At 39.3% G+C, this 26,296-nt stretch overlaps 1 long non-coding RNA gene across 1 annotated transcript in view; it reads right to left on the bottom strand.

Moving 5' to 3' along the window:
• The window catches only part of LOC121068044, a 34,215-nt gene extending 21,636 nt beyond the window's left edge, over positions 1–12,579 (bottom strand). Inside the window, exon 1 of the long non-coding RNA XR_005818575.1 lies at positions 12,470–12,579. This is a non-coding gene — a long non-coding RNA (uncharacterized LOC121068044). The remainder of the gene's footprint in view (positions 1–12,469) is intronic.
• Positions 12,580–26,296: the final 13,717 nt, after the last annotated feature.

Genomic DNA, 26,296 nt, shown 5'->3' with positions numbered 1-26,296 from the left:
TGTATATAACAATTACTGCAACTATACACGGAGCATAAGGAATTGCTCTGAGTGAAATCACTGACAGAAGCCTTAGTAGGTGCTAAGCCTTTTAGGCTTAGTGAAATTATGAGATATATAAAGGTTAAGAAGCTAATGTAAAACAAAAAATAGCATTTCGTTATGCTTTAATTTGGAAAAACATATTGGTTTCTGTCAGTTTATATCTACAATTTTAGTTGCCTTAAAGTCTGAAAGAAGACTTTTTGAAAGCTAGTCCAAAAAAATAGGATTCCTTGTTAGAAATAATGAAAAATTCTGTATGTATATATGCAGACGAGAACACAGATGCCTTTATCTTTCCTAAATTGAGTGAAGGAAAGCTCAAATGGTGAATGAAGTAATTTTGGCAATTCCATGAAAGCTTGCAGTACACAGGCAGATCTGTCAGAGGCAGCGCCCTCAGCAACAATACTGGAGGGATAATTGATAAGTGGTTATCCAAGAAACACTGGAAAAGACCACCAAAGCAAAAAAAAAATTGAAATCCTGCCATCACTCTATCACTTGCTCATATATGGATTGAATCCATTTAACACCAAAGTAGTTGGGCCTACAAGCTGCAGAGGAGCAGCGACTGCTTTATTTGCATGTGATCCGTAAAATCCCGTTTTAATTTACTAAGAATACACATCAGGATACCACTTCAACATGCACAAAATAAGGTATTAACTGCAGGACTTTATGGTTGGGAGTCCTGTGGTTTATGGGCTCCATTAATTTCTTTGTGGGTTGACAAATGACTGTGGTGTGGAGCAACTTCTAATAACTCAGAACCTCCTCAGACTCCATTTGTTCTGTCTCTCTCTTACCAGCTCTTCGGTGTCTTTTATTCCTGTTACCAATTTAAAGCCAGCTACGATGCTGATGTTAAACAAAGCACAAATTACTTTACAGAGCCAGTTCTTGTTGACGCAGAAGGAACATTTCTCTGTTTCTGCTGGCAAGACCTGCAATGGCATTTCGCGGTTTTGGCGTGTTTCTCATCGGTAAAGGAAAGTTGCTTTATTTTGAAGCCATATATAGTACTGGTGGTACGTGATGACACTTGCTTGTAAATAGCCATGCGAAAAGCAGACAAAGGTTAAGCTGCACCGACAGCTGTAAAATTCTCCTTCTCGCTTCAGGGCATGATAATTCTCAGTTCCTTAGGGAAAGGTCATCCTGTTGGCATGCCTTCTTAGGACACTTACACGCCATTCCTAAAAGGTTTCGGTTGCATAAGGCACAAACCAGGCTCTCTGCAGTGACAGATACCTCTGGGAGGTCTATCAGATACCTCCACAAGAGTGCAGCCCTGCTCACTGGGCACTAACCTTACAGAAAATTATATTGATCGGGCAGTAGAACAATCAGGCTGTCACCACTCACAGCTCCGTCCATAATGATGTGACTCTTTCTGGACCAAGGCTTTTCAATGCATTTTCCTGCAGTTGCTGCATATAACATGCTGGGAATAGGATTTTCTGACCAGGGGAAAAAGTCTGTCTGAACTAAAAAAGTGCTGGAAAGGAATTTGCTCCAACTTTCTCCCCTCCTAGTATATATACAGAGTATTAATCTTCAGACAGGCAGAGGATGATAACTGGTGTGAGCAGGCATGCACTACAATCAACAATGATATAATTTCATTCCAGTTCTAACATTTGAAAACATTATCCCTTCCAAGTATCATCAATCAAGCCCTTGCTTAGGAAATACCAAATTAGTTGCTGTTGCTAAAAGGCCATCGATAGATTTTTATATTTAGGGGAACTATTCCACTATCCTTTTTTGCTCAGACTTGATTTCTGGCTATTATCTTTTCAACAGGAATGTTACAAAGGGCTTGCTCAGCACATCTCTATCTTCAGACTCGAGAGGGAAGGGAACCATCTGCAGAGCGTAAAGTATCCTTGGCACGACCACGATCCTACAGGCAGCTGCTCTCCGGCCATGAGAGGGGGAGCTGGTTTCAGTGCCTCTGATTTCCCCGTGAATTATGTGAAGTTCATGTGGTTCAAACCAGTGACTGGGGTATTTTTGCATGTAAATAATCTCATTAAGTTTTGATCACTAACTCGATAACTTTGTGGTTTTCTAAATGCTCCAGTGGGGAAAAAATAAATGGCTTTCATACCAAGAATGAATGAATAACAATAGGAGATGATTCTTCAGTTAGGAACTGAATTATTTAAATTTACCTTGATGAGTTACTTCACTGGGCTCAGTGTAGCTTAGCAAGGAGAGGAGAGGAAAGGGAGGATTTGAGCCCGTTTTCCCTCAGACCCGATCTACAGTTTATATACTTACACAGCCTACAGTCATTCTCTTTCACTTGTCATTTTACAGTTTACTTTTTTTATAGATAATATTACTGTGTTTGCACAGATTGGGTTTCAGGCAGTTTCACTGCACATTCTGTGGCCTCCTACATTGTAGCATCCTGCATAAGCACCACGTGTCTGCACATTAGAGGAAAGAATGAATTGAATACAGACAAGGCATCACCATTTCAAAGTGTGGTCCTGTGCATAAGTAGCAGAAAACGCAATGAATATTTGAACAATTTTGTAAGATGAGTGCAATAGGCATGGGTGAGCAGCTGGTTAACCACTTCATGAAATGGCTGCTCCATTAAACTGATCTGAAATCACCACAATTTTCTCCAAAAACGTCCGATACCTGTTGCAAGCTACCTTTTTTGTGGCCTTATCGCAATGTTGAGAATCCAGTGGGCCACAGATTGCATCATATTTTTCTACATTAATGCTTCAGTCTGGTTTTATACTTACAGTCTAGTTTTATACTTACAGTCTAATTCAACGCCTGTTTTCAAAGGAGAGAGCTTGAGGGACCTGAATAGGCAGTGAATATACAGAAACCCTAGAAAGTTCTTTACAGCAGCACTCACTTTAATCGTACTCTTATTTCATTTAAGCATTGCAGTTTATTATCGTGTTGTGGGATAAAGCCACTAGTTAAGAAAGACTTGCAACATTCTTACGAAATATATAGAAATTAAAAAATATCCACTAAACTCAAATGCAAAGTAATTTTCCTGGGGCAATGAATCCAATTGATAGCAAAATCATAATCAGAAGCAGTACACACATCTGCCTAAATCTCAAGGCTATAATAAAACTCTTTTGCCCCCAAATGCCTTTCTAAGTCAGTTTGTTCATCTATAACACTGAGGATTACTTTACAAAGCAAGGATTATATTGTGCCTTGTGTCTCTCTTCCTGTAACTGTGCCACTTAATACTGGTATGTGCTCACATGCGTTTGGTGAGTGCTTTCCTGAAGGAGTGGTTTAGTGTGAATAGGTTCACACAGAAAGTAAGTGTCAGTCACTGCAATCCAAGGTATAAACTAACTAGATTAGGAAGATAAATGGAAAACTTCTAATACATTTGGATGCATTTATATTGAAACTTCAGTGTATTTGTGCACAACAGGGTTGTCTTTGGAGGAACTAACATGGGCATCCAGAAGAGGATTAGCTTTGCAGCAACAGGTACCAGGGTAAAAAAAAAAAATAAAAAAATTTGCTATTTCTATAATATGCAAGTTGCTTTGCTATTTCTATAATATGCAAAGAGTCTACAGTCCTGTAGGACTGTGACAGGATATGGATCACCTCATCCCTTTCTCCCAGCTTGACAGCTTAAGACAAGATGGGATTTCATTTTTTGGTTTATTTTGGGTTTGGAATTTAAAAAAAAATTTCATCTACGCTTCTCTTCTGCATAGATAACACTTTTTGTCTACTCTTCTCCCCTTTGTCCCAATGTCTTCACATCCCTCCTTTTCCTTAGCATTCCCAAAATGTTTTTTTCATTCTCTGTTCCTATTTCTTTCTGCTTTCATCAACAGTTAATTCAAGTCTCAAGTCAACCCTTCCTTCTTTCCCTGTTCCTCATATTTATGGACATTTGCTCGATCTCTAACCTCCCATACCTGTCCCTACTTTCTCCTGTTTTCTATTATACCAATTTTAACCTCACCTTCATAGCCCTCCCCCTTTCCTACACTTTTTCTTCCTGGTTCTACTGTCTTTGAAATCTCCCTTCCTCCTCTGAAATAGTGAATGGTTTCTGTTTCTTGTTTTCAGTTTCCTTTTCCTTATCTGACATTGTTTCCCTGGTTCTCCCTTCTTTTAAGCTGTCTTTAGGCTGTCATGTCTATTCTGCCCTGCTCTTCCTTGCTCTCACTTCTGGTTCTCCCTTCCATCCTTTCAAAAAGCTGCTCATCTCACACTCTTTCTGTGTGGCTGTCATCTCCTGTCGGTTCTGGTACGCATCGTGTGCTCTCACAACTAGCACATGTGGAAACTGAGACATTCTGTAGAGATTGCTGCGACTTGTTGCAGAGAACAGGCACAGGAAAGAGAGTGCAGCTTGTCCAGTGGATAAAAGACCTGGGCTGGATGTGACAGCTTGATTTAGTAACTGAGAAGAACGGGAACATATCCCATGAATGCACTGGTATGTTAGTGCTTTATTTCCCTGTCCTGAACGGTTTTGTCAACGTGTCAGTATTAAAGAATTTCCTAAGCCACCATCCTTACTCCAATCCTGCAAAATTTCAGAACAGAATCTAAGCCAGGTGCAGACTGAAACACTGCAGTAGGTGTCCTCACGCTTCCTATCCATGAATTATGCTTCTGAATGGCTGCTTGTTTGTGTAGAGCGATAGGTTTCTGAACCTTAAGTTGACAGATTTCTCTAGTGAGACCAGCTATTACACTCATTGTTCTGACAAGCAATTTTTTTTCAAACTTTCTGGCAGTCCTTAACTAAAGCGATTCAAGAAATACTGACCTCTTGGCAAAGCATCTAAGGTACATCCTTAAAAACAAAGACAATCTGAAGGCAGGGTATCTTTGCCTTTTGTTTCAAGGACTACATTGTACCAACTCGTACATCAGACTCTGCACATTGACAAGCCAGCCTTAGCCTGCGCAGTTTCCTTCTTTTGGCAGGAGCTTTTGCCTGCAGAAGACTTACTTAAATACAAAATACCTAATTTTGAATTACCGTATTTAAAGAATAATTCTGTTTCTCTTCTTTGATGAATGTATTTCCCTGGTGACAGATTTGTGAGCATTCTCTAAAGAGAAACGCAAAAGTGTGCATAGTCTCACCTAGTGATGTCCTTTCGTTAGTTAATACGGACAACATATTCTGCCCATCTTTAACACATCTAGCAGAAACTGGAATTGCCACACAATGGCTTGGAAACACTGATATTAGTGGGTACAATTGTCCATGTTCTGCAGTAGGTGAAACTATTGCTTGTTTTTTTGTGTCCTCAAAATATATTTAACACCACCTGCCAATTTTACAAGTGGATTCCAGTTGTCCTAGCAAGGGAGACTTTTCTCAGCTGATGGGACCTTCAGAAGTGAAGCACTTCCCTGCTGTACAGGACTGCCAGAACTATTCTTCCCTGAAGCTGCTTCCTGGCTGAAGTTCTCATTCTAACAGATCTGTGGAGCATATTATGAGAAGAAAGGTCAGATAAGCACTGATACATTTTTCTAGCCTGCTTGAATGTACCACTAATAACTATGAGATTGTAACCTGGTGAGCCAGACTTTGTGTAGCTGCCAGATACTGGGAAGTTTGTTCTGTTCAACTTTTGTTTCATCTAATTCTTCTCGCTAGTTTTTAATGTAATCAACATTGCTTTCTTTAACATAATCTTGTTCCATGTATTGTTAGTGAAGTTGGCTGCTCCAAAGAGATGTAAACGAACTTGTGACCTCTGGAGGTGAAAGAGGAAGGTGAAAGAAGGGAGTAAAAGGTACCTGGCCTGTAGCACTCAGCAGAAGATCGGAAACCAGAATGTTGCCAAGATGCTGGCTAGTTGATACATAAAACAAGTCAAAAAAGTAGTGGACGTGTCAGCCACAGGACCGGATACTGGCAGGTGTCAAGAGGAATTCTCTTTTACAGTATCAACAGTTTTGTTTTACTTTGTAAAAACATCTGTCCCCTGCTGTACTGCAAGCAGCATTCTTAAAAACGCATTTCCAAATGATATAAAGACTCACAGCTGGAGGTGGTTATTTCAATAAAATGTATTTCACTTAATTTGGACACACAGTTGGGACAGAAGCTTTATTGAAAAAGCTTTTAGAGAATTAATTCACGATAGTACATAGAAATGTCTGGGACTTAATTAGGACAGTAGTCACAAGTTTTCCTTAATGAGGTGTATTTGGCCACTGCCATGGACTCACATGGAGTTTAACCAGGTGTTAAATATATGTGAAACACTAAACTTCAATCTTTTCATAGAAACCTTGCCAAATGAAGATTTAAAAAAGACCAATAAATGAAATACAAGATTATTATTCTTATTTCCTTTAGCACTTCACTTCATTCTGAGCCTGATGCTCCCTTTTGCGTGGGTTTTAGTGCCAGGGCCAGGAAACAGAACAGATTTCCATTCGTGTATGTGAATGTCAACATTATAAAAAAGATAATTTCCTGAATAAGCAAGGAACCTGGAGGACAGCAGGCTTCCAGATCCTGAAAGGTCATGTGTCCCATTTCGTTTATGTTTTTTCTAACTGCAATGTCCCTTCAAAATGCTCTGAAGCCCAGGTACAGGGACTGAATTATTCAAAATTACTAAAACAGCATTGAAATAGCTTTCTTCTAGCAGTAGATGTTTTGGAGAGAGGGTAGCTTTGTATGAAGTAAAGTCAGCCCATAATTTCTTCCCCTGGTACCCAAAGGACAGGGACACTTTTGTCTGAGAGAGCTAGAAATAATCTTTTAAAACACAAAGTAGTACCGAGGAATGTGAGAAATGGGGCTTTTCCCTTCTTACTTATCTTGAGGAAGACAAAAAACTTCAAAGGTCAACTTATTTTTTGCTCCTCACCTTGATACTCTCAGCTCCACAGAAACTCACTTTACTGATTTAGAAGAGCGTTGGAATGAGGAGCTCCAGTTCTTTGCAGAGCAACGACCCTGAGAACAAATGTTTTCCTAATTCAGCTGCAACCAGAACTCAGGTAACTGGAGGAGAGAGCCATCAGTCACGGGATGCTTTGATATCTATCCTGCTTTGAAGTCTGGAAAATCTTCTTCTTGCAATAGTGGAAGAGAGAAAAAGGGAGCAAGCTTGTATGCGCTGTCTTCGCATGCACTCAGCTTTTCCAGGGACTGGAGAAAACAGCAGCATTATTCTGGCCTGCTCTGTCGCCATATGAAGCTGAACTGTGTTTCTTGGGGGGTATAACTCGGGCAATTCCCTGGGGCATTGGGCTATAAACAGAGGAAAAGCAGGAAGCAGCTAGAGACACCAGCAGAGGACAGAGACTTGATCTCTACCCCTCTTCCAGGTGAAGCCAACTCTCTCCTCATAGCCATCATGGTATATCCATAGAAGAGCTTTCCATACACATGACTAGGGGCCAGACTCAGCCATCTTTTTTTATTTTTCTAAGTCAGATCTGCAGCCTTCATCTCAGTTCATGTATAGAAAACATGACCCTTATAATGCCTTTCAAGCCAATACACAAAGCAGTTATATTTGGACAGCAGCATAACTGGAGAAACGTCCAACAAAGCATGTCAGTAGAAGAACTCTAGCATATTTCCTATTTCAACAGTATGTAATTTGAGTGTTTGTTCTCCCGAGTGCCTTCAAATTATGCCAATTTCTGGAGATTAGAGTCTAGGCTAAACAATCTCCATGAACAGATATACAGTGGATCTCTGTTTTAGTTGGAATAGGGCTTATATATGAACTGATTGCTTATTGCCTGAAAGAGCTATTCAGCTGGCTATAAAAATTGTGGTTTTGACATGGGAATGTTCTTGTGGCATTGTTTTACATAGCAGTGGTTGTATCTGAAACTTTAGATTCTCTTTGGACGCGTCAGCTGTGATGTGGTTTGAACTGGAGTACCCAAGACTTCTTTGATTCCCTACCAAGGGAAAAGTGAAACACTATTGCATGTTTTTGCTGTCCAGAGACATCTACGTTACTTTCTCTGCAGGATCGTCTTGTTACGTTGCAGGTATATTACCTTCCTGACAAGTAACACAGATTAATGCATTTTCTGGTGCGGGAAACTTAATTAAAAGAGTCGAATTTACAAACTTGGACTCAGTCTAAATCACTCACTGGAAAACATTTCTCTTTTCAGACAGAGCAGTGACTAAAGCTTAGTAAAAAAGTCTTTCATTAATCCCGTTTCATATATTGACTCAAAATGTAATCATGGGCATATCCCAAGACCTCATCTGCTTCAGGCAATCCGGCTAGAAATTAGGTTAAAAAATGAAGCATTGTGGAGTGCTGCGTACCATATCCAGCCTGAGCGTTCTTTGAACAACAACTTCAAAATTCTTCAAACCTGTAGATAGAATGAGGATGTATAACTAAAAAAATGTTGATGTGCACGGGTGGATTACCACGCTCCTTACAAAGCAAAGCTGTCTCCTGAGAGAAGAAAGGCAGCCCCTCATTTACATGAGCATCTACAACTGCAAAAAGACTAATGAAAAAGATGAAATGAAATGAAAATGAAAAAGACTCTGCATTTTATACACTCTGAAAAAGACTCTGCATTTTATAGCCTGGAACAGATGGACAAATCATAAAAACCAATTCATGATTTAATTCTTCTGACAAATAGATGCGTTGCTGATTCAGGGAGACCAATGGGGTGCAACTGCTGCTGCAGATTAAGTTCAAAGGCAGCAAGCATTTCTCAGACTTACTCACCATTCCTTGCTGACAGAAATTAGCTTGATTTCAGCTAATTGGGAATTTTCTATTTACAAGGGTTCACCTCACATCTAATTAGAACTTTGTATGGAAGGAAATTCTGGTGTCTATTTTTAGCTGAGTTTTTACATTTGCATTACATTTTAATTAGACATTTTTGAGCCGTGCATGAGCAGCAGTTGCAAAAAAAGGATGATCTGGATTTTTAAAGTACAGTGTGAAAAACATGGAGCTGCTAAACTCCATTTCTGACTGTTCTTACATGTATTTTGGGAAAGTTTCTTTTGGAGTTTTGTGCAAATTCTACAGAATTTGGCCTAGTAATGTCTGTCTTCAGTAAGAACAACAACGTAACCACGGTCTGGTCCTAGCCTGTCACAGCACAGCCCACCTCTACAAACAAAGACCTACAATGTCAACTCCTGTACCCCGTATGAGTATTGACTTTAACTTTGCTTATTCAAGAACATTATGAAAACAAAACCGGAAAAAAAATGCAGAGACGTTAGAATGAAAAGGCTCAGTTGTTTAAAAATGACTTGGGTCCTATGTGACCATTTAAAAAAAGCTCTTACAGTCATATTTTTAAAAATAAAATAGCTCTACTGTGCAACTTTTGCTTTCTTCCAACAGAATGGTGTTGTGTTGAATTTCAAGGCTGACCCTGGAACGCATCTTAGGTGGCAAAGCAAAGATCAAGGCCAATGTCAAATTTTTCTAATTTATATTTCTCCAATGCTTTCAGAGTCTGGAGGCACGACAAAGTCTGACTGGATTGTGGGTATTATATTCCCACATATGTCTCATGAAGAAATTTCTTGGGACCAAGAAAATCACAGAAGGAAAAATCCCTTATTCTTTTTGGCTTAGTGTAAAATATGCATATGTGAAGTGTAACTCAGGCAAGGCTTTTCAACATCTCTTGTTTCAGACTGCTATTTGTGACTGTGGCAGGTATCCCTGAATAATGAAATTGCTATCAGCAAATGGCCCACTTCTCCAGGATCACACAAACGTCACTATACAGTGCTGAAAGAAGAAAATCAGGTCGTATTTCACATAAAGAGAGAATGAAAGCTGGAAATGGTTTTGTATTTTTTCCCCATATTTTCTTTTCCACTCCCAGTCATATCTGCATGGCTGATGGTTAACAGGGTGCTTTGCTTCTATGTGTGGAAGCATTTGTTATTGCTTGCTCACCGCTTTCCATAGCAACACAATGTCTCTGTTTAAGATCCAGTGGAGATGAGCAAACAGAAGAGCCTTTAAGAAGCAGTTTGTGAAAGAAGATAAATTAAACTTAACTCTTTAACTGTGCAGTCAGTATTTATTATGGTATTGTGAAATGTCTTGCTGAGGCCAGAATGCCCTCCATCTTTAAGCAAAAGAATGGCCATATTGGGCCAGATCCACTGTCCCCTTAGCACAGAAAGCTGTCTCTGCCAGGACTGGGTAGTGGACTCCTACAGAAGACCACAAAAGCAGGACAGGAATGACATGAGAAATCCTCTGCTATACTATACTCTTTCTGCCCTCCCTCAGTTCCTTCAAGCTGCAGCTGAGGAACTTCCTTGACTAAAGGAGGTGTCTATGCTTTTATTTTTTCGATGCGGGTATGTATGAAGTGGTTGGACTGCAAAGAATTCGATCCTTTATTCTCTTCACTAACAGCAAGAAACAAATCGTAGGCTCTCTGGTTGCACACTGCACTCAAGGGATATGTAAGAACAAAAATGCACAAATCAGAGACTACTTGAAAGGTCCAAATAATTCACTGAACTTTTTAAAACCACGGAGTCAGTATAAAGGTATATAGCTTTAAAATATCTACCCCAAAGACCACATTTTGTTTCAAAAGAATTAGAAGAGCAAGTGAATAGTAAATTAAGACTCAAGTCAGGTTGTGAAAGATGAATATACTAGAAACACACTCAGCACATGGAAAAGGCTAAAAAACCTTGGTGAGAGTAAACACAGCAAAGGATTTGTGCCCCAGCCTGGAAACTGAAATATGTCCAGGACAACATGTATATGTATTACTCCTATAGTAGTATTTGTAGAAGCAGCAGCCATTTACAAGCAGAAATTCCTTAGAATCCTTTTTTCTACCACATACTACATTACCCACCTGGTGACAGCAATCATAGCTATGAACAACAGATAGGTAAAAAGTATTAACTGGGCACACTCTCCTGTCACTGCAGCAGATTTTTAATTAACAGACTGTTCACTAGCACTGCCAACTCTCATAATTGTAACTGTAAGCCCTTCTGTATATGAGGGGTGCTTTAAGCCCCTTAAGTCCTGGAGTCATTTGATATATCATAATGTCACTTTTACCTCCCTTTCCCTTATGTTTATATCCCCAGGATTAGCCAGAAAACCTTGGTGACAGATACTCTGAAGCTTAAGAACATAACTGAACAAATAAAAAGAACCACCAATTTTTATCTCCCACAATTATCAAGTCAATTCTAGTTGACATGAATCTTGGTCAGGGGGACCTGACAGCATCTGCCAGAGCTGTTTGCTGCAACAGCCCCAACCAGCATCAACCTAGTCTTTCTTTTCCATACCTGTCCAGCCAAGGATGCTGTCATTACTTATACAATAGAAAACATCCTCAAGTTATCATTTAAGTTATCACTTACTCTTCAATTCAGTCAAAAAAAATAGCCAATACTTTGAAAATGACATTTAAAATAAATGTTAGCAAATCTCTGACTGCTCACCAGTAGCTCTTGGGTTTATAATGTTCATTTTCTATTCAATAGAGATAAATTTGGATTTAAAGCAACACGCTCCAGTATTTCTATTTTTAAAAGTTGTTAGAAACCATATGGAGCTGGTTTGCAAATACTACTGAAACACGCACTGTGAGAGCAGCAGCAGTCTGGTGAAAAGGCCACTAAGTACATCAGGAAATAAGGAAGGGTAAAGACTGAATTTTACAAGCAAAAGCATATCTTTTTGTCAACCTTATCTGAATTGGCACAAGAATACCATTTTCTCTCTTTTCTGGTTTTAGTCAACATTACTTCCATGTTTTATTTCATCACCAGACACTCACAACAGAGTAGCAGCCATTTTACACATGACTTAGAGCTACTGTAATGTATCAAAGTATTTATGAAATATATTATAATTAGGATTTTTCCTCTACTACAGCGAAATTGTGGTAATGGACACTTTTAAATGTGATTACTCAATCTTAATATGCCTAATGACAGAATTACATATATATATCAAGTAACTGATTTTTTATTATTATTTTTTTTACCTCAAAAACATTAAGTGAATGGTAGCAACAGACTGATACAGAATAAGTAACAGCACCAAACAGAGCATGGAGAAAATAAAAACGCCTGGGAATGCAGCTCTTCAATTAAACACACACCAGCAGCAGAACAAAATCAATAGACGCACTGACAAAGCACACTAAAATTTGTGTAAATAATTTCTGGTTTTCTCAATCTAATTTGATGGTTCAGCATATACCCGGCTATTACAGACAGTTATTATGCCCAAGGGGTGTCTGTGCTGTGGAGGGCCACGCAGGCCAGTCTGCCACTGTCCCTCACTGCCCCCATAGCTAGTGAATAGTCACAGCATTTAAAAGCAGGTGAAGGAAAGGGGAATGTAGTGTGAATTCAAAACAGATTAAAAAAAATAAGAAAAAATCTTAAAGCTCTCACCAAAAGGATATCCCTGTGTGGGCTCCTGCTTCTCCTCCTGAGATTGCTAGGGCCTCCAGCCTCTTTCTTCTCCCTCAGCCAGGACTTACTGCAGGCAGCAGGCAACCCCTATATCCAGGCAGGCCCAGCCCAAACCTTCTAGAGCCTCAGTAGCACCACCGTGCCATCCCCTCAGCTACCTCTCTTAGCCAGACTGCTTCACAGCTGTCCCTGCTTGGCCTCAGTATTTGGGCAAGTGATAAATACAGGCCCTCACTGAAACACAACCACAAAAGCAGGAGCTCTGGGAGGAAGCCCTCTGCTCTCCGTATCTCCTAGCTGTGGGCAGGCCTCTAGCAGCCTGAGCTCCTGCCACTATGCTGCCTCCTGGATCCCTGACAGACTTTTGTCCCTTTGTCTAAAGGTATTGCAAATATTTATGACCCTCTGGTTAGAACTTAAATGTATAGTTTCAAAACACTCGGCAGGCTGACATAAAGCTTCTTGATGCCAAATGGAGTGTGTGCATCCATCTGCCTCGGCTTCTCTCCTTACCCTCAGGATGGTGCTGGCCCTGCCAGAGCCCTTCCTATGTGCCAATTCTATTAGCGAAAACCAGGAAAAAAAAAAAAAAAAAAAAAAAAAAAACACCACCAAACCCTGCAATGAAAAATTTGAATATCTCCTTGCCATATTAATGAGTGAAATTAGATCACAAAAGGGTCCAAAGTGTGCCAGAGCTCATGTGAGAAAGGAGGTCAACAGGTGAGAGTAGGAGGCATGGTGTGAGGAAGGAGGGGAGACTGAGCCTTTTTTTGTCCGTGTTTAATTTGTTTATTGAATTTCAATCTTTGTTTTATTTTAACTCTAAAACCCAAGTGTATGAGAAAGGTGGAAGCAGTCTGGCATTGTCAGCCCTTTCCCCTCAGTTACTGGTAGCTACCAGTGGAGTGCTGCCGCCATTTTGGGGTCTGCTCACACTGACACACTCAAGCAGCCAGCACTGTGATCCTCACTGCTCACACGAGCTATCGGCAACGAGTTTCCTCCTTTCTATGACAAAAAAAAAATTCCTCTGTGCAGGCCAATGTGCTTATACAAATGCCTGCAGCTTTTCTGAAGTGGAATGTGAATATTTTTCCTGAAAATCATGCAAACGTGAGTAAAAGGCTGTGCAAAATAAAGCATTATAATTTCCATGTGGATTGATCTGATAACATGTTCCTATTGGCATAATCTTGGCAAATTCTCTTGGGTGTGATTAAAATTTAGAAAGTAATGAAACATACCTTTTTATTCTTCTCTCGGAAAACCAGAGAGCCAATCTATTGCTTTCTGGCCTGAATTCTATCCCTCTTCTCATCCCCTAGACAGAATAGTTTTTGTCAATGCTGAAGGTAGATTGAACAGTTTCTACTATCAAGATACAGGCATAACAAAATGCAGTGGTTGAAGTTTAAGTCAGCAAATTTTAAACAGGAAAAATAAAACATTTTTAACACTGAGAGAAATAACTACAGGAGCAGTTTACCACAGGTATGGAAAACTCAGCATATTTTGCACACCTTAAATTTGAATTAGCTCTCTTTATAAAAAGATGTTTTCTAATGGAGTTTTTGGGGTAACCATGGGAATTGCTGGATAGCATAGGCAGTAGGTTAGGTCCAGCCAGGCCATTGCGATCGTTCCTGTTTTACTACAAAGCATGATTATCATCCTCAGATTCTATCAGACCATAGGCTGATAGCCTTCCAGACAAGCAGTACATTTTCTAACAAAGCTGACTTGAAAGCTGAGTCTAGAGTGTTCCTTCCCTTGTTACACTGAGGATCAGATGCCCCAAGCGCCTGCAGAGAGCTGCGAGTTTGGAGGATACTCTACAATTTACTTAGTGGCAAATACAGCTAACTCACCTTACATGACTATTGATTTTAGAGAAAATAAAGAACGCAGGGTAAGGCAAGTGGTATACAGTCATGCATCTTTGCTTTCCTGTTTTATTTAGAATCAGTCACTTACAAAGGGTATTTGGAAAATCTATTTTTTGCCAATATTGGCAATTTCCCCGATGTACAATGAAACAGATGTCATTGATTTTAATTTCACTAAGCATGTTCACTATAATCATCCACTAGCAGGAGTCTATATTGGAAAAAAAAAAAAAAGAAACATAACTTCAAAATAACCTGACAAGTGTCTAATCCTATTAACACTTGACTTGAATAGTTACATTTGGTATGGGATATTTCTTTTGTTTAATGTCCAGCTAACAATAAATGTTGAGGAGGATAATTTGATACCAAACAAATAGGAAAAAATAATTAGCTACAAATGCCAATACATAATATGAAACTATATAAGATTGCTTAGCAACAGTAATGCAGTTAAATCAATACTCTGGTATCAGTGCTATGCATTTTGAGATGACAAGCTTTGCAATTTTCCAGACCCTTCCACCTTATAGCTGCTCATTAATTACCTTCATTTGTCAGCTGGCAGTACAAACAAGGTACAAATGTTTAGTCTGCTGCTTGTGTTAATATCTACGAGTTGCAGTAGACAGAAGTTTTCCAGAACTCTGCCATATAACCACCCTATGAAATTTCTTAGCTCTGATGTTTGCTAGCACTACTAGCTTGTTTTCTTTTTCTTACAAATGAAATCACAGAAGAAAATGTCTGAAGCTAACACTATTTTGTTTGTATTCTTAACAAAATCATTTCATAGCAAAGCAGAAATTTCACTTCAATATCAGTTTTAGATGTGCTTGCTTACAAGTTACATTTAAGTGTTCAGTTTTAGGGCCAGACTGATTTACACAGCGACGTATTTGCATAAGCCACCTTGTATTCCCACGTCATGAATAATAGTGTAGGAGGAAGTGGAGGTAAAATTGTGTCCACAAAGCTCGCATGTCCTGTAGTCTTCCCAGGCAGAGAAGCAACAGAAGAATGAGGCAAAGAAGCACACTGAGTGTTACTGCTGTGCTCCCACCAAGTGAAACAAACTCGATCCTAGGCATTGGCTCACTCAGTCACTTGTTGGGGCAGAAAGGGAGCCAGAGTATAAACATATATATGCAGAAGAGTTTTGCATTAAGCCTGGCATTGGACCAGGCTTCCTCACTGCTATGTAAACCAGCCAGTACCACGCATCATCAACACTCTGTCTAGAGATAGCATATCATTCCTTTTCTGAAGTACCACATTGAGGGAAATAGTAGCTCAAGGCAACAGCTAGGACCCCGTGTCTAAACTTCTACTACTGCTTCATTAGGAGGTACCCGAAGCCAGTTTGTTGACCTGGCCAGGACTATAACCTTATCCATACTCCTCAGACTGGAGCTGTTCTATGAGCAGTGGCATCACGTGCTCTTAATGCTGCTTCATGTGGAGCTTTTGTTTTTTTAAGCAGCTAGGAAGTTACTGAATAGATACAGGTGGGATTCAGCCCTGCTCCTTAAGAGCTTTTCCCAGAGCATGACAGCATGAATTTTTTGATTTACACTTGCTTTCTCAAGCTGTTTTTGCACTGCAGCTGCACAAAAGCTGTAATTCAATGACCTACTAACATTTTCCACATAAAAAGCCAGCAACATGTTAACGTAGTTCCTCGTATTGCAGTAGGCTGACATGGATGTAACAGACAGATCTCAGATAACCTGGGCTTACAATGTTTTATGGATGTGTTTATTTTTACCTAGCATCAATAGAGTTCTCACACAGTTGAAATGAAACAAAAGTTAATATTTTCAGGACTGTTGTTGAAGCCGTGTCCCATAAAGCTATATGGTCTGCAGGGAAGAGGGAATGTAAGCAGCTTCTGCTATCTATCCATGTGGAAAAACCTACTTCACTTTGTTTGCGAGAACTACTGAAGACGGTAATAATGCCAGGTTACTTGCCTCTGTATGTTAATGGAATATACTGAAGATCTCTGTCTTCAGTGTTGTTGCTTCCAGCTCTTGCTGAGGCAGCCTGCAGGTTCATACAGTTGATCTTTCCTCTTTTATTTTATACGGATTCTTTTTGTCAATATAAACACAGATCAAAGCTAAAATGTTTTAAAAATGAAGCTAGAGACAAAAGACAGCAGCTGGTCCCCAGAGGGAGGGCTCCAGGTCGGAGAGACTGGGGAATTTCCTCCTTGTCTTTCAAAGGCTGTTGCTAAGGAGACCACTTTTGCCTCAGGAAGCTGTGGGATGGTCCAGATGACATATATGCAACACTTCTGCTCCTAAGGCAAAAGAGAAGAACAAGCTGTGGAGTCTTTGTCAGGACAGAGCACAGAACTCCATTTGCAATGCCGTTTTCAACTACTATACTTGCTATTAAGAAGAGACAGCAACCTCACCATTTTTTTCCCTTTCCTTCACAGTCATCTTCATTGCAGATGAGAAGGAAATGGCAAAGGAGATGGATCCTTCCTAGCAGCAGAAATCTAAGTAGAGCACAAGCTTTTCATCAGAATGGCTCTCCAGCTAGGCATAATCCTACCATTGCTATTTCAGCAGATAATCATTCTAAAATTGACACCATCTGTATATTTTCTAACAGTATTCTCTACCAATAACAGTAGGTAGTACAGATGAACCTGAGCTGGCTTTACTCCAGATAGTGCTACTGCATTACTAAATAGTTTCGGTGGTGATTTTAAGTAACACAAATAATTGACTCACTTAGGAACTTAAAATTACTATTTTTACATTTAACCTTCCATCATTCCCAGCTTTGATAATTTTGTTTTTTTTTTCACATTGACTTTTGTACCAACAAATTTGACATTCACATCAGTTGCGCAACATCAGCAGGAAAACTGAGGTCAGAAGACCTCAATTGTCCCATCTATTGTTTCCCTGTGACGATCTTTCTGCCAGATAAATTAATCTTGAAGGACATTTCCTAAAATGGAAGAAAAAGAAGTTTCCACTGGATTATTAAGAATTAAAAGGTCATTCAAATATGATATATATACTTTAAACAGTTTTACTGTTATTACTGTTTTGATTAGAAGTTTTACCAAAATAGTTGTATACAGGAAAGGCTGTTGGGTGGACACCCATATGTAAATGCATTACACTGAAATAGCTATTGCAGCTTCTAGAACAAGCTGTTTTTGGATAAGCATGTTCATCTGCAGTAAGGAACTTCCGTAAAACTGCGTAGCAGTAAAACTAATGTGGGTAGACCCCTCTAGCGATCTGTGGCTCATCTAGTAATAACAAACAGTGATTCCCTTTCCCTGCTCCCTGAACCTAACTTTATAAAACTGTTGTACAATACAGAGGGTAGGCATGCAATTTTCATCAATGATATTCATTGTCTTACAAGGTAGAGTCAAAGTTATATTTTTCACTTGGCACCTGCTACTTTAAATCAAAGATATAAAGTGGCTTGCAATAGGTATTTGAATGTCACAGATCTTTGACAGTTAAGGAAAGTTTAAGCTTTTAAAGTAGGTGAATGGTAAAAGAGGATCCAGGAAGTCTTATTTCTTTTCAGTTAATTTAAGTTCTTTTATTTCAGTATGATAGACACATCGATACTCAAATATTCTTTAACACTCGATCTACAGAGAAGTAAAAGTAAGAATGGAGTATGGCAAGATAATGTAGAACCAACATGCTTTATTTCAATCATCCATTTATAATTCTTTGGAGAAGAAAATAACTCATGTAAATAACGATTTTCATAAAACTAATACATGTATTTGTTTTATTTATATTTACATTTTACATGAAGTTACATCTATGTACTAGTTCTATTAGTGCAGTGTAGGCATTATTAATCTTGGTCTAAAAAGGAGGTGTAAACTATTTTATACCTTGATTCCTTTATGGTCTTTTGCTTTGCACTATTGTACTTTGAGAGAAGAAAACCAAAATATTGGAGGTGTAATAAGAAGGGTGTCAAACTGTGAAAAATGTGCCACCTCCTTACCAGCTACTATGCCTACCTCTGAGAAGGAGCAGCTTCCAGAGCTGGCAGGTGAGTGAGAGCTGGTAACAGCTGGAGAAAAAAGTAAGGCATCTTCACTGTGGGGGTGGCTAGTTTCCCAAGCTCCAAAACTGTAGCAAGAAAACCAGGAAAAACTCTTCAAATGACCTAATGTAACAACATTTGCATGTCTTTTGTCTCTTGTAAAGTAAGAGGTAGTTTTCCTCTTTATTTTCTGTTGTTACTTTTTATTTTGGGGGGAGGTATAATCATGTTCTGCAATACATTGTATTTTTATGGAGCATTGTTTCATAAAATCATCACCTCCTCAATGCTAAGCTAGGAGGAAAGAATGAAATTTCATTGTCATGTCACTTAGATCTATCATCAACTCTGGTTTCTTCTCAGTTAATTACTCATCTCATCCTAAACTATTTATATCTTAGAAATACTTGCTTTATGTTTCACACTCAGAAGGAATGCAACTATAACAAATTGAAAACAAAAGGAAAAACCCAAAGTTGCTTCAAAATGACTGAACATGAAGTTATTCTTCTGAAAACCCTTGAGTTTTCTGATAAATTATGAGCACTTAGCAAAGGAAAAAGCCTAAATCATCAGAGATTTAACTGCAGGCTTTCTGTGCTGAAACTTTTTCCTTTTTAAAGGTCTATAGTGAAAGCACTGTTTTGTTCACGATGCATTAGTTCTTACAACTTGTAGAAATGATTTTGGAAGGTAACATATTTTAAATAAGAGTTTCCAGTCATTTTTCCACATTATTTCTGCACTTGTGGGTCTGTGCTTGCAGCCAGTAATATATAACAATGGCTTCGTTTCTTTCAAAGGTGGTATGTTTTACATTCTGAGTATGTTACTCAGTTTCTTTAGTGTAGTCTGGAGAACTTCTGCAATACATGAAGCTAGGGGCTTCCCACCTCTAAATCAAATTGACTCATTAAGTTGTTTCCCACACGTTTAAAGTTCCTAACACCTTAGCTATTCCTGTGTTTTAAATGTGTGGGGAACTTTCTTTGCTAACATAATGTAATTTCAGCTAAGCTGTGACAATTTTCAGCAGCTGAGGACCTCTTACTCAGTTGTCACATATTGCTATAATTCACATTCTCTGCAATAATATTTGCATTACAACTATTAAAATCTGTTAGAAAATAAACGTTGTGCAGATTTTTTGGCTTTGCCAAGAAGAATAACAAATAGAAGCAGTGATACTGTACCTTATGGTTAACATCCAGGCTATCTGGGCCCCAGGAAAGCCGATGAGGGTTTTGCCATTACTTTAAATGACACAAGCATTTCACCTGATTTTGAAACTAGATCTGTCTAAATACACTCAAGATTTTTTCTTCCTCTTCACAAAGGCATGAAAAAATAAGATGAATTTTCTCAGAAAATGAGAATCAGCACGAAAGAACATATCCACACTACACATTCATAGTCACTGTTTCTAGGAGGGATGAATGAGGGCCACCTCTGTGGTATGCTTCCATTTCTCCCAGTCCTGAAGAAGACCCTCAGTGGTGGTTCAGCTCTGTCAGATTCCAGACTTCCAGACATCACAGAACTGGGGGACCCTGCAGCATCTTATCAATAAAGGGTCAGATGCATGAAAAACCTTGGAGATTTCATGCCACCATTCATGCCATAGTTCAGTGCCATCTTCTTACACGAGGATTTACTGGTAGCAGCAGCTTTGTGCTCCGTAACAGACCAGCAGAGAACCAACTGTGGCTGCAGGAGGGTAGGCAGCAAGGCAGCATGCAGTGCTAATAGTGGGTGGGTAGGATCCGGGTCTATGGGGTTTTCCTTTCAAATGCACACAGCACAACCCTCCAGCTTTCTACCAAAGCCAAATCAGTTGCTGGATTGAGAACAGCCAGCTGGAAGTGATGGGGACACACAGTTGGCCTTGTAGCGAGAGGAAGGTATTGTGGAAAAAACATCTAATTCACACACGTGCTTAATAATAACTCTTAGGTTCTTTCAAGAATTTCAGTGCTATTAGGTATCCATATAATGTCTGCTTATGCCTAAGCCTGAATTTCCCAGTCAGAAGCAGGCCTGACCACAGTGATCTGCAAGTTCAGGAATACAGGACTATGTTACTGTAACACTTAGCTAGGAATAAGAACAGGTAGGGTAATGTAGCCCCTAACAGGTTCACTGCATGGCAGGCTTTCTGCTTAGCAACAAAAGTCAGCACTAGCATCTTGCTTCACTGCTTTGCTGTCACAGCAGCTTCCCATCCTGTGCAGGATGTGGGGAATTGGTAATGCTGATCCAGACCCCAGACTCTAGCAGAGTCTTCCAGTACAGACTGGAAAGTCCAGGTTCTGGTGGAATCACTTTTCAGAAACCGCATGATCATCCCCGTACAGGAAGGATGAACTTAAACTGGAATGTTTGCAGAAAGGAGCTGGGAGGGTCATTAGGGAATGAAAGGCCTTTTAAGAGATTTAAGTAGAGCAGCTTGTTTAGTCTAGCAAAATGAATATCGAGGGAGACAATGAATGATGTCGACAAATACACTGCTGAAGAGGGGTAAACACTAGGAGGAAAAAACTATTTAGGGTGAAAGACAGCACTGGCACAAGGGTACAAACTGACCCGTAATGATTTTTGTCTGGAAAAACAAGGAAAAGATTGCTCTAAGAGTGAAATGCTGGAGTTATGACAGCAGCAGTGGAAACAAAGAGTTTAAGATGGAGCTTGACATATCTATAAAAGGGACTATATAACGTGACTAGCTGTGATGTGGGAGATTGGTCTTGATAACTGTGATACTTTAATGCAGTTTTATCTTTTTAAGACCTAGTCTCCAAACAAACATGTACTGAAATAACTCCATCCATTGCCTCTCCAGCTGCGAGCAGGACCTTCACACAGCAGCTGCGTTCCACGAGAACAATGAAACGAGTCCAGGCTCCCTCATGAGCAAGAGAGACAGGGACTTGGCTTTACTACAGTGGGAATGTCTTACTTGTAGAACTAGGGATAATCTTCAGAACTCACTGCATTCATGACTAAATATAAAAATAATTTGCTTGATTTCCTACAGTAAGCTTTATAGGCACATAGTCACATTCAGACTATTGGCTTTTTACTTATTGCTACTGATATATGCAATACATATACAGTTACATATATATTGGGGAAAGAGAGCAAGTGGGGAAAAGGTGTGGTCATGATTGTCGTTACTGCTATAAAATGATCGTGTTTTAAACTATTTTTGAGAAGCATGGGCAGGTGTCTTAACTTTAATGAAGGATTCTTCACCATTTCCTTAGAGCAGCTTCTTCTGGGATATATGCTCTTAGACATCTTAGGAACTTAGAAAAATAATTTCAGAGCTATTTGAGTTTTGTTGTGCTGTATTAATAAATAACTTGGTAAAAAGAGACTTTGCCTTTACATATGAGCAAGCTTATGAATGTTCCTAGAATTTGGTGTTGTACAACACCCAGAGACTGTACATAACTGCCCAGACTCTCTTCGTGGCCTTGAGTTCTCATGCTATTGATGACATTTCTTCTAAAAATCTATTCAGAATAGATCAAAAAAGCGTCTAAAGACAGTCTGCCTTTTTTCTGCCCTATTACTGAAGAGAGACCCCGAGTTCCCCACAGGGCTGCAGCATTTCCATGCACAGCAGAGAGGCCTTCCTTGGATGGCCTTGGTCTGTCTTAAAATGACTGACTCCTCTTCACAGTTCTTAACCAGAGAGTTAGAAGTAAAGCATTCGAGCCAAGTCTCTTTACAATCAGGTTTAGATTTGCTTTTTTAAAATTCTTCACTGCATTTTGTCTGATGAGAAAAAACTGTTTATCTAGTACAGTAAGTGCTTGCAGGCGGCCTATAAAAGTATCAGTTATTCTCTCTTTCAGCATATTCAGCTAGTGGGTAATCTTACCCAAAGATCTGAACTATTTATTTATAAAATGCAATAAAAAAATGATCTCTGGTGTAAAGCAGTTACTGTAGGGAGGATTTGGGCCAGTTGGATCTAGCACTGCAAATAAGAGAAGGGGAAAACAATCCTATAAATGGATGAGATTGAAAAGATTTATGAGATCATCTTGAAATTCCCCCAAGATAAATATCAGGAATAAGTTACCACAGAAAACAAGTGGTGACTATCCACGATTTCAAGAGATACCTGCTTGTTTCTGAGGAATATTGAATTATATTATTCCAGAGTAGGATCCTGTCATGGTTATTTTTCAGATCCGTGGTCTAAACTAGGCTGATTGGGAAGCTTCCAAGGCCACCTTTGTACTACTGGAAATGGAATTGGTGATTCTGTGGAGGATTTCCCAACTCAGTATTAATTTCTGTATACATCTGTTAGTCTCTACAGTGGCCAAGGGTTGATGGCCAGAAGAAGATCTCTCAATACTTTGTTGTGGCCTTGTTGCCTGGGACTGAGAGGAGGAGGAAGGGGCCAAACCCAGAACCACTGGAGTATTATAAACTCATATAGCTTCCTGCAGAGAGCTCTATTTTCTGTTTATTTTCTGACAAGCACTCAGACCTATGAAGCAATTTTAAAGTGAAAATTCTTCCTTTATTCCACAGGAACTAAACCCTGCTTCACTATAAAAACGATTCAAAGAATATTCAACAAGAAAACTTCATGGAATACCATGGACTTCACTTATCCTCAGGTCAGATCTACAGCTTTCAGTTTCTTAAGCAATTTTACAGTAAAGAAATCCTAAATTTATCAAGACTAATTGGTACTCTCCAAATCCCTAACATACATGTAAATGGTTACAGCTTTATGGTTGGATTTGAGATCTCTTTGTTTCTTCTTTATCTAGCCCAGACATTACTGAGTAATGAACATACATGAAATCCTATTTAAAGCAACATCTTACATTGTTGAAAGAAGGAAATCCAAAAAACTGTGTCATTTTTTTTTCAAGGTATTCTTTTGCAGTTGGAGTGATGAACACTTGGTTTATTCAAATCGAGTATCTAAGCAGATTTCCCAGTGACACAGTTTTCTAACTAACTGAGAAAAAACTTTTTAAATTTTTGAACTCTCCTACATCATATGCACATTTGTAACTAGAAAACCACTTTAACTGGGCAGGAAAATAAGTACAAAAGGAAGGCAGATTAAATCAAGAAATGTGTCTGAATGGAATATTTGATGAGTTTTTGAAAGAAAATGTTGGAGTTCAATATTTCAGATTAATGCATGTCCTTCCTACTCGGACTCCATCCTGTGCAGACTTTTTGCATACACAAATGAAAAGATTTGGTTGATCTGAAAAGGTGGCATGTATCAGGTAATGATTTTAATATAAATTACTGTTGGTAGGAAATACAATGCATATGAACAAGCAGGTATAGAATGCAAACAGTAGTATATAACTGCCTCCCTTGAATGAAGACTAATGGAAGTTTGTCTCATCAATAGATTTTCCCCTAAAAGGAAACAGTTTACAGAACCCAAAAAATAGCCATGCACAAGCCCAATTGTACATATCTCTGCCTGACAATGATCAAGTTTTTATGAGATAGTTGAAGTGATATCTTTTAGACATTTCCTAAAAAGGAAGAGATAGAATTGTCCACAGAAGATTAAAAGATGTGTTAAGAAATAACGAACAAACAGTCCAAAATTGGACTGCATAGTATTTAAATTTATTTGAACTTAGCACACATCTGGATCTCAAAACACTACATTGAATTCAGCATCAATTTACACTTCACCTGACTTCATAGACTGCAGTGTGGAATACAACATAGTACACTATTAGCTTGTCTTTTTGCCACAAACACAAGTTTGTTTGCCACAAACTTGATGAAAATAAGCAGCTAGGGAGCAGAGGAAGACCCTTGTGTAGTACGCCTGTACGCATCAAATGCAGAAAAGGTGTATCATGAAAGGAGCCTTCTGAGGCTAAGACCTGAGGGAATCTACACAACAGGATTTCCCCCTTGTCCCAAAGACATAGAAGTTCTTAGAAACAATGATGCATTAGCAGTTCTGCTTCATTTCTGTAATTGTGCATACTTATGTCTTACTATTCCCATAAAGTTATAGATCGCGTTTTATCCTATATCAGAAAAAGATGCATTACCCAGTGGGTCAGCCACTAATTTATGTTCTTTTCTCAGATTTACCCCCTGTCATGATGCATCTTCTAGCATGCCAAGGGCTAAACAGTTATGATTTAATGTAGTAAGGAAGCTTTCAGATTGCACCTTGCAAATCCAAGTTAACAGGGGAGAGAGGGAGTAATTAGGGTTTTTAAATCCAAATTCAGTTTTCATAACTGCAGGAGGAGAACTACAAATGGAAAAGCGTGTAATTTATATTTTGCTTCCTGTCACGTTATACGGTACACAGAAAGCAAGGCACAGTGGAAACACTCATTTGAGTGACAACTTGCAAGGTGCATGGTCCAGCACACATCCATTTTCCATTGTTATGTTCAGTTTTCAGGAGAAGGAACTGAACATATGGCCTTGAGTTGTGCCAGGGAAGGTTTAGATTGGATACCAGAAAGAGTTTCTTCATGGGGAAGGTGGACAAACTTTGGGAACGGGCTGCCCAGGCAAGTGGTGGAGTCACCGTCCCTGGAGGTATTTAAGAGATGTGTAAACGTGGCACTAAGGGACATGGTTTGGTGATGGGACTTGGTAGGTCTGGCTCATGGTTGAACTTGATGATCTGGGAGGTCGATTCCAACCTAGGTGGTTCTGTGATCGTATGATACAAGCTAGGCATGCCCTAGCTAGGTCTTCGTGTTGTTCCACTGAAGGAGCTTAGCCTCAGCGTGCGCCTCCATAAGCTCAGTGCCAACATGGTCTGAATGAATGAATTGCTGAGGTAAGTGGAAAAGCCTACGGGGGTCTAAGTTGGCATGAAGGCACGGAGACTTAGTAAGCAGCAGCACTTAGTAATCCTGCAGACAGAGGCACAGCCACACATTGGGCTTCAGCCATTACTTGTCACATGAGGTGCAAAGTGCAAGTGCACTTGCTATGACTCCTCCACTCTGGTAAAATGATCTGGTAAAAGAATGCTACCCCCTATGCAGACTACTTATAGTTTTCCTCCTTTAAATCAATAACAGGAGGGAAGGAAAATATCCTTTGATTACTGCCACATCAGGGAGCAATCCACAATATTGACAGCATAAAATATTTTTCATGATGCGGCAAAGATTAAAGAAAGATGTCTGTTTCTCTTGCTTGCTTGCTCTAAGAATAGTGTCAGATACTCTGTGGCTACAGGGTGGTTTAAAGTTACAAATATCTCTGGGGTTGAGTGTCTCATGCTACATTTAGGACTTAACCAGGTAGGTGTTTCATGGTGGTCTGGTCACACCTGTTCACACTTAACTGGATCTGCACAGATTTGACCTCTCTGCTGACATGTCATGGAACAGTGAATCTGTCTGTTGCTGGCCATGTGTTACATTATTTCTTGAACTGTGGTGACAGCCAGGTTGTACTAAGTGCTTTGCAGACATAGGAAAAGACAGTCCTTGCTCCCCAGCACAGTTCCGAAAAGATAATAAGGAAACAAATAAATTAGAAGCCTTGCTGACAATCCCTGAATATTAGATTTCCTGAAGTCATCACTTGCCCTCTTTTCCAAGTCATGTAATCATATTGCCTTATGACTGATTGTATTTCAAGCTGAGAGTAAAGCCTAGATTTTTTTCTTCAAATGCTATTTGGGAGCATTTTTTACATGGAGTTTTACATGGGCGTTTAAAGCAAAGGTGATTTTGAGGCATCTATCACTTAAAAAATATAAAATTTATTGAGCATACATATTTACAATACCATATTGTATATAGTGTAGTAAAGCATCCTTAGTTTCATATAACAGTACTTCTTAGATAAACCACCTCATGCCTTGTAGGCT

This window comes from Cygnus olor, chromosome 3 (genome assembly GCF_009769625.2).
Source record: "Cygnus olor isolate bCygOlo1 chromosome 3, bCygOlo1.pri.v2, whole genome shotgun sequence".
NCBI lineage: Eukaryota > Metazoa > Chordata > Aves > Anseriformes > Anatidae > Cygnus > Cygnus olor.
This window is presented reverse-complemented; position numbering and strand designations above follow the sequence as displayed.